This window comes from Ascidiella aspersa, chromosome 6 (genome assembly GCF_963924565.1).
Source record: "Ascidiella aspersa chromosome 6, kaAscAspe10.2, whole genome shotgun sequence".
Lineage (NCBI taxonomy): Eukaryota > Metazoa > Chordata > Ascidiacea > Phlebobranchia > Ascidiidae > Ascidiella > Ascidiella aspersa.
In genome coordinates this window covers 871,963-886,768 of record NC_139452.1, presented here as the reverse complement: position 1 = coordinate 886,768, position 14,806 = coordinate 871,963, and positions in this window count along the sequence as shown.

Below are 14,806 nucleotides of genomic sequence, written 5' to 3'. Positions count from 1 at the left end.
AGGTCCCAACTAAACTAGGAAGTTAATTATAGTTTTACTACACGACAAGAGAGTCCATAACTAAACTAAATAATTATTTAAAGTTCTCCGGCACGACAAGAGAGGCCCAACTAAACGACAAATTATTTAAAGTCCCCGACACGACAAGAGAGGCTCCAACTAAACTAAATAATTATTTAAAGTTCTTCGGCACGACAAGAGAGGCCTCAACTAAACGAAAAACTTATTTAAAGTACCCCCGGCACGACAAGAGAGGCTCCAACTAAACCACAAACTAATTTAAAGTACCCCCGGTACGACAAGAGAGACCCCAACTAAACTACAAAGTTGTTTAAAGTTCTCCGGCACGACAAGAGAGACCCCAACTAAACCACAAAATTATTTGAAGTTCCTCGACACGACAAGAAAGGCCCCAACTAAACTACAAAGTTATTTAAAGTTCCGTAAAACGACAAGAGAGACCCAAAAGAAACTACAAAGTTATTTAAAGTCCCTGGCACGACAAGAGATGCCCCAACTAAACTACAAAGTTATTTTAATTTCCCCGCCACGACAAGAGAGGCCCCAACTAAATTAAAAAGTTGTTTTAATTTCCCCGCCACGACAAGAGAGGCCCCAACTAAACTACAAAGTTATTTTAATTTACCCGCCACGACAAGAGAGGCCCCAACTACACTAAAAAGTTATTTTAAGTTCACCGCCACAACAAGAGAGGCCCCAACTAAACTAAAAGTGATTTTAATTTCCCCGGCACGACAAGAGAGGCACCAACTAACCAATAAATTATTTAAAGTTCCCCAACACGACATGATAGGCCCCAACTACACTAAAAAGTAAATTTAATTTCACTGACACGACAAGAGAGGCCCCAACCAAACTACAAAGTTATTTAAATTGTTACTGCACGACAAGAGAGGCCCCAATTAAACTACAAAATTATTTAAATTTCCCCGCCACGACAAGACAGACCCCAACTAAACTACAAAGTTATTTTAAGTTTTTTGCACGACAAGAGAGGACCCCACTAAACTACAAAGTTGTATAAATTTCCCCGCCACGACAAGAGAGGCCCCAACTAACCAACAAACTTATTTAAAGTTCCCCAACTCGACAAGAGAAGCCCCAACTAAACTACAAAGTTATTTAAAGTTTTATTGCACGACAAGGGAGGCCTCAACTAAACTACAAAGTTATTTTAATTTCCCCGACACGACAAGAGAGTCCCCAACTAAACTATAAAGCTATTTTAATTTCCCCGCCACGACAAGAGAGGCCCCAACTAAACTACAAAGTTATTTTCATTTCCCCACCACGACAAGAGAGTCCCCAACTAAACTACAAACTTATTTAAAGTTCCCCAACACTACAAGATAGGCCCCAACTATACTGCTCAAGTTATTTTAATTTCCCCGGCACGACAAGAGAGTCCCCAACTAAACTACAAAGTTATTTAAAGTTTTACTGCACGACAAGGGAGGCCCCAACTAAACTACAAAGCTATTTAAATTTCCCCGCTACGACAAGAGAGGCCCCAACTAAACTGCAAAGGTATTTTAATTTCCCCGGCACGACAAGAGAGTCCCCAACTAAACTACAAAGTTATTTAAAGTTTTACTGCACGACAAGGGAGGCCTCAACTAAACTACAAAGTTATTTTAATTTCCTCGCCACGACAAGAGAGGCCCCAACTAAACTACAAAGTTATTTAAATTTCCCCGCCACGACAAGAGAGGCCATAACTAAACTACAAAGCTATATAAATTTTTTCGCCACGACAAGAGAGGCCCCAACTAACCAACAAACTTATTTAAAGTTCCCCGCCACGACAAGAGAGTCCCCAACTAAACTACAAAGTTATTTTAATTTCCCCGCCACGACAAGAGAGTCCCCAACTAAACTGCATAAGTTATTTTAATTTCCTCGCCACAACAAGAGAGGCCCCAACTAAACTACAAAGTTATTTGAAGTTGTACTGCACGACAAGGGAGGCTTCAACTAAAGTACAAAGTTATTTTAATTTCCCCGCCACGACAAGAGAGGCCCCAACTACACTAAAAAGTTATTTGAAAAGTTCCTCGGCACGACAAAACAGGCCCCAACTACACTAAAAAGTTATTTTAATTTCACCGCCACAACAAGAGAGGCCCCAACTAAACTAAAAGTGATTTTAATTTCCCCGGCACGACAAGAGAGGCACCAACTAACCAACAAATTATTTAAAGTTCCCCAACACGACATGATAGGCCCCAACTACACTAAAAAGTAAATTTAATTTCACTGACACGACAAGAGAGGCCCCAACCAAACTACAAAGTTATTTAAATTGTTACTGCACGACAAGAGAGGCCCCAATTAAACTACAAAATTATTTAAATTTCCCCGCCACGACAAGACAGACCCCAACTAAACTACAAAGTTATTTTAAGTTTTTTGCACGACAAGAGAGGACCCCACTAAACTACAAAGTTGTATAAATTTCCCCGCCACGACAAGAGAGGCCCCAACTAACCAACAAACTTATTTAAAGTTCCCCAACTCGACAAGATAGGCCCAAACTATACTGCCAAAGTTATTTTAATTTCCTCGCCACGACAAGAGAGGCCCCAACTAAACTACAAAGTTATTTAAAGTTCCCCGCCACGACAAGAGAAGCCCCAACTAAACTACAAAGTTATTTAAAGTTTTATTGCACGACAAGGGAGGCCTCAACTAAACTACAAAGTTATTTTAATTTCCCCGACACGACAAGAGAGTCCCCAACTAAACTATAAAGCTATTTTAATTTCCCCGCCACGACAAGAGAGGCCCCAACTAAACTACAAAGTTATTTTCATTTCCCCACCACGACAAGAGAGTCCCCAACTAAACTACAAACTTATTTAAAGTTCCCCAACACTACAAGATAGGCCCCAACTATACTGCTCAAGTTATTTTAATTTCCCCGGCACGACAAGAGAGTCCCCAACAATTTTCCCCGGCACGACAAGAGAGTCCCAATGATTCATTTCAATATTTATAAGAACTGATTATTTTTCGGTTTGTGAATGTTGCTTGACAACAACATGGCAAGAATTTTGCCAACATTCTTCAAATTTAAAATAATTATTTAAAAATGGTAAGATGAAACGGGATTTTATGGTAAAACTATTAAATAAATCACTTTAAAGTATTTCATAACAAATTTTGGTAGAAAGTTATTTAAAGTAATCCCGGCATGACAAGAGAGTTCCCAACTAAACTACAAGGTTATTTAAAGTTACCCGACACGACAAGAGAGGCTCAAACTAAACAACAAAGTTGTTTAAAGTTCTCCGGCACGACAAGAGAGGCCCCAACTTAACTACAAGGTTATTTAAAGTACCCTGGCACGGCAAGAGAGGTCCCAACTAAACTAGGAAGTTAATTATAGTTTTACTACACGACAAGAGAGTCCATAACTAAACTAAATAATTATTTAAAGTTCTCCGGCACGACAAGAGAGGCCCAACTAAACGACAAATTATTTAAAGTCCCCGACACGACAAGAGAGGCTCCAACTAAACTAAATAATTATTTAAAGTTCTTCGGCACGACAAGAGAGGCCTCAACTAAACGAAAAACTTATTTAAAGTACCCCCGGCACGACAAGAGAGGCTCCAACTAAACCACAAACTAATTTAAAGTACCCCCGGTACGACAAGAGAGACCCCAACTAAACTACAAAGTTGTTTAAAGTTCTCCGGCACGACAAGAGAGACCCCAACTAAACCACAAAATTATTTGAAGTTCCTCGACACGACAAGAAAGGCCCCAACTAAACTACAAAGTTATTTAAAGTTCCGTAAAACGACAAGAGAGACCCCAAAGAAACTACAAAGTTATTTAAAGTCCCTGGCACGACAAGAGATGCCCCAACTAAACTACAAAGTTATTTTAATTTCCCCGCCACGACAAGAGAGGCCCCAACTAAATTAAAAAGTTGTTTTAATTTCCCCGCCACGACAAGAGAGGCCCCAACTAAACTACAAAGTTATTTTAATTTACCCGCCACGACAAGAGAGGCCCCAACTACACTAAAAAGTTATTTTAAGTTCACCGCCACAACAAGAGAGGCCCCAACTAAACTAAAAGTGATTTTAATTTCCCCGGCACGACAAGAGAGGCACCAACTAACCAACAAATTATTTAAAGTTCCCCAACACGACATGATAGGCCCCAACTACACTAAAAAGTAAATTTAATTTCACTGACACGACAAGAGAGGCCCCAACCAAACTACAAAGTTATTTAAATTGTTACTGCACGACAAGAGAGGCCCCAATTAAACTACAAAATTATTTAAATTTCCCCGCCACGACAAGACAGACCCCAACTAAACTACAAAGTTATTTTAAGTTTTTTGCACGACAAGAGAGGACCCCACTAAACTACAAAGTTGTATAAATTTCCCCGCCACGACAAGAGAGGCCCCAACTAACCAACAAACTTATTTAAAGTTCCCCAACTCGACAAGAGAAGCCCCAACTAAACTACAAAGTTATTTAAAGTTTTATTGCACGACAAGGGAGGCCTCAACTAAACTACAAAGTTATTTTAATTTCCCCGACACGACAAGAGAGTCCCCAACTAAACTATAAAGCTATTTTAATTTCCCCGCCACGACAAGAGAGGCCCCAACTAAACTACAAAGTTATTTTCATTTCCCCACCACGACAAGAGAGTCCCCAACTAAACTACAAACTTATTTAAAGTTCCCCAACACTACAAGATAGGCCCCAACTATACTGCTCAAGTTATTTTAATTTCCCCGGCACGACAAGAGAGTCCCCAACTAAACTACAAAGTTATTTAAAGTTTTACTGCACGACAAGGGAGGCCCCAACTAAACTACAAAGCTATTTAAATTTCCCCGCTACGACAAGAGAGGCCCCAACTAAACTGCAAAGGTATTTTAATTTCCCCGGCACGACAAGAGAGTCCCCAACTAAACTACAAAGTTATTTAAAGTTTTACTGCACGACAAGGGAGGCCTCAACTAAACTACAAAGTTATTTTAATTTCCTCGCCACGACAAGAGAGGCCCCAACTAAACTACAAAGTTATTTAAATTTCCCCGCCACGACAAGAGAGGCCATAACTAAACTACAAAGCTATATAAATTTTTTCGCCACGACAAGAGAGGCCCCAACTAACCAACAAACTTATTTAAAGTTCCCCGCCACGACAAGAGAGTCCCCAACTAAACTACAAAGTTATTTTAATTTCCCCGCCACGACAAGAGAGTCCCCAACTAAACTGCCAAAGTTATTTTAATTTCCTCGCCACAACAAGAGAGGCCCCAACTAAACTACAAAGTTATTTGAAGTTGTACTGCACGACAAGGGAGGCTTCAACTAAAGTACAAAGTTATTTTAATTTCCCCGCCACGACAAGAGAGGCCCCAACTACACTAAAAAGTTATTTGAAAAGTTCCTCGGCACGACAAAACAGGCCCCAACTACACTAAAAAGTTATTTTAATTTCACCGCCACAACAAGAGAGGCCCCAACTAAACTAAAAGTGATTTTAATTTCCCGGCACGACAAGACAGGTCCCAACTAAACTGCAAAGTTATTTAAAATTCCTCGGCACGACAAGAGAGGCCCCAACTAAACTACAAAGTTATTTAAAGTTTTACTGCACGACAAGGGAGGCTTCAACTAAACTAAAAAGTTGTTTTAATTTCCCCGCCACGACAAGAGAGGCCCCAACTAAACTGCAAAGTTATTTGAAGTTCCTTAACACGACAAGAGAGGCCTTAACTAAACTACAAAGTTATTTAAAGTTCCTCGGCACGACAAGAGAGTCCCCAACTTAGCTACAAAGTTATTTAAAGTTCCTTAACACGACAAGAGAGGCCCCAACTAAACTGCAAAGATATTTAAAGTTCCTTAACACGACAAGAGAGGCCCTAACTGAACTACAAAGTTATTTAAAGTTCCCCGGCACGACAAGAGAGGCCCCAACTTAGCTACAAAGTTATTTAAAGTTCCTTAACACGACAAGAGAGGCCCCAACTAAACTGCAAAGATATTTAAAGTTCCTTAACACGACAAGAGAGGCCCCAACTAAACTACAAAGTTATTTAATGTTCCCCGGCACGACAAGAGAGGCCCTAACTAAACCACAAATTATTTAAAGTTCCTCGGCACGACAAGAAATGCTCCAACTAAACTACAAAGTTATTTAAAGTTCCTTAACAAGACAAGAGAGGCCCCAACTAAACTACAAATTATTTAATGTTCCTTAACACGACAAGAGAGGCCCTAACTAAACTACTAATTATTTAAAGTTCCTTAACACGACAAGAGAGGCCCTAACTAAACCACAAATTATTTAAAGTTCCTCGGCACGACAAGAAATGCTCCAACTAAACTACAAAGTTATTTAAAGTTCCTTAACAAGACAAGAGAGGCCCCAACTAAACTACAAATTATTTAATGTTCCTTAACACGACAAGAGAGGCCCTAACTAAACTACTAATTATTTAAAGTTCCTTAACACCACAAGAAAGGCCCCAACTAAACTACAAAGTTATTTAATGTTCCTTAACACGACAAGAGAGGCCCCAACTAAACTACAAAGTTATTTAAAGTTCCTTAACACGACAAGAGAGGCCCTAACTAAACTACAAAGTTATTTAAAGTTCCTCGGCACGACAAGAGAGGCCCCAACTAAACTACAAAGTTATTTAAAGTTCCTTAACACGACATGAGAGATCTCTACCAAATTAAATAATTATTTAAAGTTCCCTGCATGACAAAAGAAGCCACAACAAAACTATAAATTAATTTAAAGTTCCTAAACACGACAAGAGAGACCCCAACTAAACTTCAAAGTTATTTTGAAGTTCCTCAACACGACAAGAGAGATCCCTACTAAATTAAATAATTATTTAAAGTTCCCTGCATGACAAAAGAAGCCACAACAAAACTATAAAGTTGTTTCAAGTTCCCCGGCACGACAAGAGAGGCCCCAACTAACCAACAAAGTTATTTAAAGTTCCTCGGCACGACAAGAGAGGCCCCAACTAAACTAGAAAGTTATTTAAAGTTCTCCGGCACGACAAGAGAGGCCCCAACTAAACTGCAAAGTTATTTAAAGTTCCTCAGTACGATAAGCGAGAATTGTCATTATTGCTCGATTTTTCTTGTTGAATTACTTTGCACAATAAACTTTTCAGTCGTTAAACTTATTGCATTGGTGAACTATGTTCTTTACTCCTACGTTTTGCGACCGGTTGCTTCGATTTTGTTGTTTAAAGACCCAAACTTTCATGTATCGCACTTTGGTTTGATTAGTTCACGAGAAAATTTTGTTTGCACTTACAGCATCCCTTATTTTTGCCTTAAGTAAGTTGTGTAGTCTACTGCAGCAATGAAGTTACTATGCTTTGTAGCTGCAGTTTGTTTTGTCCAGTCGGTCTGCTGCGCTCTTGAATGTCCAGATGGCTCGTGCTTAGATTATCACAAAGATCCATACAAGTGCTTTAACGAAAGCGAGAGATGCGATGGTAAGGTTAAATGCGACTATCGTGAAGATGAGTTAAACTGCATAACTTGCAAAGATGGCGCGTGGTTGTGTAAAGCTGGAAGTAAATGTATTTTGCAAAGTAGTGTTTGCGACGGAGGGAATAACTGCGACGACAATAGCGATGAGTTAAATTGCACAACTTGTCCCTATGATCGGCCTTTGAAATGTCAAACTGGAAGTAAATGTATTAGGCAAAGCTATGTTTGCAACAGACGGATAGACTGCGACGACGATAGCGATGAGTGGGATTGTGTTACAACTTGTCCAGAAGGCCAATGGAAATGTAAAGATGGAAGTCGGTGTATTTCTCAAAGTGATGTTTGTAATAGCATTGGGAATTGCTACGACCTAAGCGACGAATCCAACTGCACAACTTGCCCCGACGAACGACCTTGGAAATGTAAAACTGGAAGTGAATGTATTTATCAAAGTTTGGTTTGCGACGGATGGAATGCCTGTAACGACAATAGCGACGAGTCCAACTGTACAACTTGCCCCGACGAACGACCTTGGAAATGTAAAACTGGAAGTGAATGTATTAATCCAAGCTATGTTTGCAACAGACGGATAGACTGCAACGACAATAGCGACGAGTGGGATTGTGTTACAACTTGTCCAGAAGACCAGTGGAAGTGTAATGATGGAAGTAAATGCATTTCTCAAAGTGATGTTTGTAATGGCTATACGGATTGCTTTGACAATAGCGACGAGTTAAACTGCACAACTTGCAAGGATGGCGCGGTTATGTGCGGTTGTTCGTTTAACCAAACCACATGTCATCCATTTGGACAATGTATAAGGAGATACCATGTTTTAAATGGAATCAAGGATTGCAAAGATGGAGAAGATGAACCTTGTGGGTCGTTATATGGTCCTACTGGCGATGTTAACTCTGTGTGGCATTGTTTAACCGAGATTAAAAAAAACATCCTAATGTTATATATAGATGATTTAACTTGCGTCGAGAAGTTTGTGCCTTGTGGGGATCGAAGAGATGAACGTTGTGAGACAGGAGAGTGGATTTGTAGTGGTAGACCAATTAAAGATTTCTACCAACTTGAAAATGGGTATTATTTGCCTGGATTATTTCATTGTCGGCGTGAAACATCTCGATTTGGATTAAAATGTGTGATGTCACAAAGATATACATCACAATTATATATGCCACAAAGATATAAATCATGTATCTTACCGCAAAGTAATATCTACGATGAGGTCGGCCAATGTAGCGACGAATCAGATATATGTTTTGTTGATGGTCAATTTGTTTGCTTCTTGTGTTTGGACAAACGACTGGTTGTTTCTCAGCAACAAGTTTGTGACGGGGTTCCAGACTGCTACGATCTTTCCGATGAATGTTTGTGCGACGATCAAACGGTTTGTCATGATATCTTGGGCGACGCTAGACACACTTGCCCTCCCAACCAAATGCATTGCTACAGTGCAACGGACTGTGTGGATATAGAAAAAGTACTTTGTAACCGAAAAGTCAGTTGTGTGAGACAAAGCACCATTCCGTGCAGCAGTTCAAAAAAACAAAACTTACAAACTCAGAACACAACCGAATGCACTGCATATACACTTTTCGCACATTTTGGTGTTATTCCACATCGTTTACTGGCCGTCAAATGCGATGGAAGACCCAAATGTGAAAATTTCCAGGACGAATGTTTGGATTGCGAAGACCGTCCTCCATTTTGTGACGACTCGTGTTCCATAACAAATGCAAACGATGGAACAGTTTGCAGAGGATTGATTGATCCCAACACCGGTGAAGCATTTTGCAACGAGACTGGAAAGAACCTTTGTCCAAAACGCCACAATTGTCGCAACAACAAAGTCTACACTAGCATCGACGTCGACCAAGTTTGTGACGGCATAATCCACTGCGGCGACGGATCAGATGAAACAGAATCGCGATGCAAGAACACACGGTTTTATTGCGACAACAAACAACCATTGTCGGTCGACATCGACTTGGTTGAAGATGGACTACAACAGTGTTCGGACGGAAGTGACGAATGCCCGGATGTTAGCAAGTATGACACCGTGTTTTCAAATGTGAAAGAAATGATTGCAAACCCTTTCTTCAGAGCCATGTTTTGGGTAATGGGATTTCTAGCTGGGGGTGGAAACTTTATAGTTTTTGTCACCACCATAAACGAAATAGTCACTGATAGAAAAGCTAAAGTCATTAAAAAAATGAATAATTTGTTTATAATAAATTTATCATGTGCCGATTTTTTGATGGGTGTTTATTTGCTTGGTATATCTGCTAAAAGTGCCCAACTTTCCGGAAATTATTGCTTAAATGATGCCGCTTGGCGAACCAGTGATACTTGTGATATATTCGGTTTCATTGCTTTATTCGCTTCTGAAGCTAGTGCTTTAATATTGGCCACAATGACTGCTTGTAGACTTTATACCGTCTGTTATCCATTTGCAACTAGAACCTTAAAACTAAAGTGGGCTTACTTGTCTTGTATAACTGTGTGGGCTTCTAGCTTCTTACTGGGTGCTATACCCTTGTTTTATTACCCATCTGGATACTTTACCTCCCATGTGTGGTTTCCAAACCTGTTTTATAAAACCGACAGAGTTCCCCGAAATGAAACACTGCTTCTTGCAAAACGAATAATGAAGGAGAATTTTACCGATTTACCCTGGTATGAAGTCAAGCAACTAATTAGCTCAACATTCCCACAATATCCTATTAAAGGTGAATTTGGTTACTTTGGTGAAACTAGTGTTTGCATGCCGAGGTTATTTGCTTCAGTAAACGAAGCTTCTTGGCAATATTCAACCTTCCTTATATCTCTTAACTTTGTGTTGTTCATTTTCATGCTTATATCGTATCTTGCCATTTACATTAAAAGCAACAAAATGTCAAAAGCCAAAAAGAAACAAGCTAACACCAAAATGCAAAGGCGTATTTCTCGCTTGCTTATCACTGACTTCTGTTGCTGGATTCCTTTGTGTACTTGTGGCTTTTTAGCTGTTTCTGGTGTTCCCCTTACTAATGATATTTACATTGTCAGTGCTGGTAGTTTGCTTCCCATTAACAGTGCTTTGAACCCATTGCTTTACTCAAATCTGTTTGACAACTTTTACATTCGATGCAAGAGACTTGTGATTGCAAAAACTCAAAACCCTAAAAGTGAGGTCGAAGCTAATGTGAAATAAGTCGCATAAAATATATTATTAATATTATTCTTCAATGTATGTGAACAAAATCGTTTGCTAATTCCTTTGTTTTGTTCTTTTCATCGTTTTTATTTTTTGTTGTTAAATTATACTCAAGAATACTGCATTGACTGTTTTCATATTTGCGTATAACTAGATTACCAAATTAAGTCAGACAAGCGAGACCACGGAAGAAATATTTTAGTATTGACCTATTTGCTAGCGAAATAACAAACTTAAATTAATGTGCGAAAAGTGATTTTAGAATTTCCAGTTTATTGGCAGCATTAGTTAGTTACCTTTAAGAGTAATAGGTACTGCTATAAACTTCATTTAAATATACGGCGCTTATAAAAATTGGGGTTACACTGGGTCGTCAAAAACACATACATCTTTTAGGGAGTATTTTCATCTTTCATGGGATATTTGCATGTTTAAGTGAGTATTTATTTTTGCGAATGGCACATTTGCCATAGGATACACTAAAAAGATAACGAACAAAGCTACGACAAACAGAATTAGTATGACGAAAATACGTATAGTATTTCCATAACAAGATATAACAACACAACCAAACAAATAAAAGTTCATCGAAAATGAATAACCAGGAATACAATAAACAGCTATAATGTTAGGGGGTATTTACATCTTTAAGTGAAATGTTTACATCTTTAAGTGGAATGTTTACATCTTTAAGTGGAATATTTACATCTTTAAGTGGAATGTTTACATCTTTAAGTGGAATGTTTACATCTTTAAGTGGAATATTTACATCTTTAAGTGGAATGTTTACATCTTTAAGTGGAATATTTACATCTTTAAGTGGAATATTTACATCTTTAAGTGGAATGTTTACATCTTTAAGTGGAATGTTTACATCTTTAAGTGGAATATTTACATCTTTAAGTGGAATATTTACATCTTTAAGTGGAATGTTTACATCTTTAAGTGGAATGTTTACATCTTTAAGTGGAATGTTTACATCTTTAATTGGAATATTTACATCTTTAAGTGGAATATTTACATCTTTAAGTGGAATGTTGACATCTTTAAGTGGAATGTTTACATCGTTTAGGGGTATTTTCATTTCTAAGGTAGAATTTAAATATTAAAGGAGGAATTTTAAGGAATGCGCAAAAGTGGCAATTCAAGCGATGACAGACGACCAATCGAAAACCAAGGTGGAGTTGTAACGCATAAGCCCCCACTGAGCCCCGAGAAAACCAAACGACGATACTGGAATTTGGCAATAAAATTCTAACTGGAATCTTAACCATACGTCGAACATAACATCATGGAATTTCATTTTTATTACTCAAAATGCAAAAAATTAATCGTAGTCCTAAAGCCTAAAAAAATAAGAAATATATAAATATTAGAATTCACAATTGACATGTTGGCAAGTGATATGTAATTGGGTGTTAATACACATGCAACACAGGGTTGTGGGTTAACTATTATGTTTCACAGGTTCAGTATCTTCAAAATGGAGCGAAAACAACATTGTACAAAGAATTACAATTAATCAAATCCTTCTAACAATTAATCATTAGATCCTTTTCCTAAGCTCATGGGGTCAATAAAGCTCTACAAAATTATTAAGTCGGCATTACAGTGAAGTTTGGCGAATATTGTAAATGCATTAAAATAGCGTCGTATGACGTTTGCTTTCAGAAGTTCAGACCGGTACCGTTAATCGCAGTTTAATATGTGCGCTTAAACCCCTACTTGTGCATTTAAATCGCTTCTGTTTCACTGTGACATTACGACGAATGGTGAAGCGAAATCTCGTTAACTTTAAACTGCAACACATTATGAATTAAGTCTTTACAAAACTGTAAAGCGGTTAAGGACGCCTAATAACTCTAGTTGACTTACTGTAGCTTCCTATTGTAAATGTATTTATCGCAGCTCAAAAATTCCTCGACAACTATTTTGACAATATTTTTCTTCTAATCTAAACTAAATTTGGCGATTTTTTAATGGGGCAATAAATTTTATTTTTACTTTTTTTTATATTTAGTTGGTCCAATGGTCGGGTCAAACATCAGGCTGCTTCTGGTAGACGGTGGGTACTACCAATCACGCAACAATATCGGTGACATTCTTATTAAATTAACATCAATTAAGAAAAAATTAACAGGTTTTGGTAAAACTAAGGTTTATAAAGCGCATAGCCTTAACATTCGTCATCTATCAAAAGTGAAGCGAAGCTAAATCTAACCATTGTATTACTTTACACAACTAATAAGATATTGCTTACTAACTAACTAATATTTCATGTCTTGTAAAATCCGTTCGCTCTATTCCACAAAATTAATAATGACTTGAATAGGTGGTGAACACTTTGGCTTACAATTCCAATAATCAGTGTTGTACACAAGACCTTTTGAACACTTTGGCTTACAATTCCAATAATCAGTGTTGTACACAAGACCTTTTTAAATGACTTAAGTTCTAGTTTAATTATTTGTAACATAACTTAAATCCAAGTCAAATCATTTGTGATATGCCAAGGGCGTATTTAGTGCAAGCCTTTGGCGTAAAATTTGGCTGACGAACTTACGTTGCTCTTAGCTCTCGAAAGAGTTGTGAGGCAAGTAATTGATAAATTAGGAGCGACTATAGTTCGCCGTTGCCCGGTTTCATTCAAGCAAAATGAGGCAGAAATAAAGTAGAAAGGTCAAACCCACTGGACAGAGCTTAGATTGATCTTTTTGTGTAAGGAGAAATGCCAAGCAACTATAGTGATTGATGAGGTGCGTTTAACATTCACGGAAATCGGATTTCCCTCTCACGAAAACAAGAAACTCAGGAAAGGTCAAACGGACTTAAAAAAATTAAATTTGGTAAAAAATTAAATGGATATTGTCCGACAGGTGCTGGGAGGTATAATTTTGAGGGAAGTAGAACTTTTATTTTTTTAGAAGGGACAATTTTTTTTTTTTTTTTTTAAACGGAATATTTTTGTTTTGGATGTTAGGAAATATTTGTTAGTGTTCCCCTTAGGGTTCTTAAATTAGGGACGAAAATCGTAAAACAAGTGTGAGGTCATCGTATATAAGCTCTATACACCAATCGAGCGAGCGGTAGCGATATCTCCAAAGACATTATTTTATGAAATGGTTTTATTTTTTAGTTTGTTCAAACCATTTATTGTCCAGAGTTTCTTACAGAACAAGTATAAATTGTAGAGGCTTGTAAATTTGGGACAAAAGAGGTTGAATTGTAGATGCTTTAGGGGTTTGTCCACCTAGGGTTTTAGTTGGAAGTTGGACCGAACCCGCCTTCTAGTATGGTTAATAGGTTAGCAAAGAAATGTGTTGCAATTAAACTATAGTGAAAGCAAAACGTTTTGAAGTACTAAGGCCTGTGCCTTTTAAGTGACCACCAAAGTAGTTTTATTTCTAATGTTACTCTTTTAATGACGTCACGTTTCACCGATTTTGTACACGAAAATGTTCCTGTTTAATAACAATACTCCTGCAACCATTAATATTTGTACATTTGCGTTTTGAGTCAAATTATTCGTACGCAGCGTGCGGAAAATTTCTTTATCAAAAAAGTTTCAGGATTTCATTCAGCATTCAATATAGTTTAGCGCTTAATAAAAATGTCGTAATTTTACGCTCTTTGCCACAATAGTAATTCAAAACAACATAAACGTCAATGATCTCAAATTGAGTTCTAATTTTTTTTTTTTTTTTAAAATGCCAAGTCTCAAGTTACTCTTGGAAGAATTTGCGGATGCCTGGTTTTCAATCAAGCGCTTATAACAAAGAAACGGCAGAGAAGTTCGAAGCGGCTTCAGTGTGATTTGTTCCGCTGTTTAGGCAACCAGCTCTTACGTCAGTAGAAATTAGAAACCCGGCATTCAATGCAGGCTATATATAACTTTGGGTCGTTAAGTAACACATCTATTTAAAGCGCGCACGGATAAAAGTGCCTTTTACTAAAACGCTTTTAGAAATTCAAGCACGATTCCTTGCACGCAAGATTGCTAGACCGTGCAAAAAAGGCCAAAGCACCTTTAAGTGCGTCAACAGAGAGCGCTATATTCTAGGAAAAACGT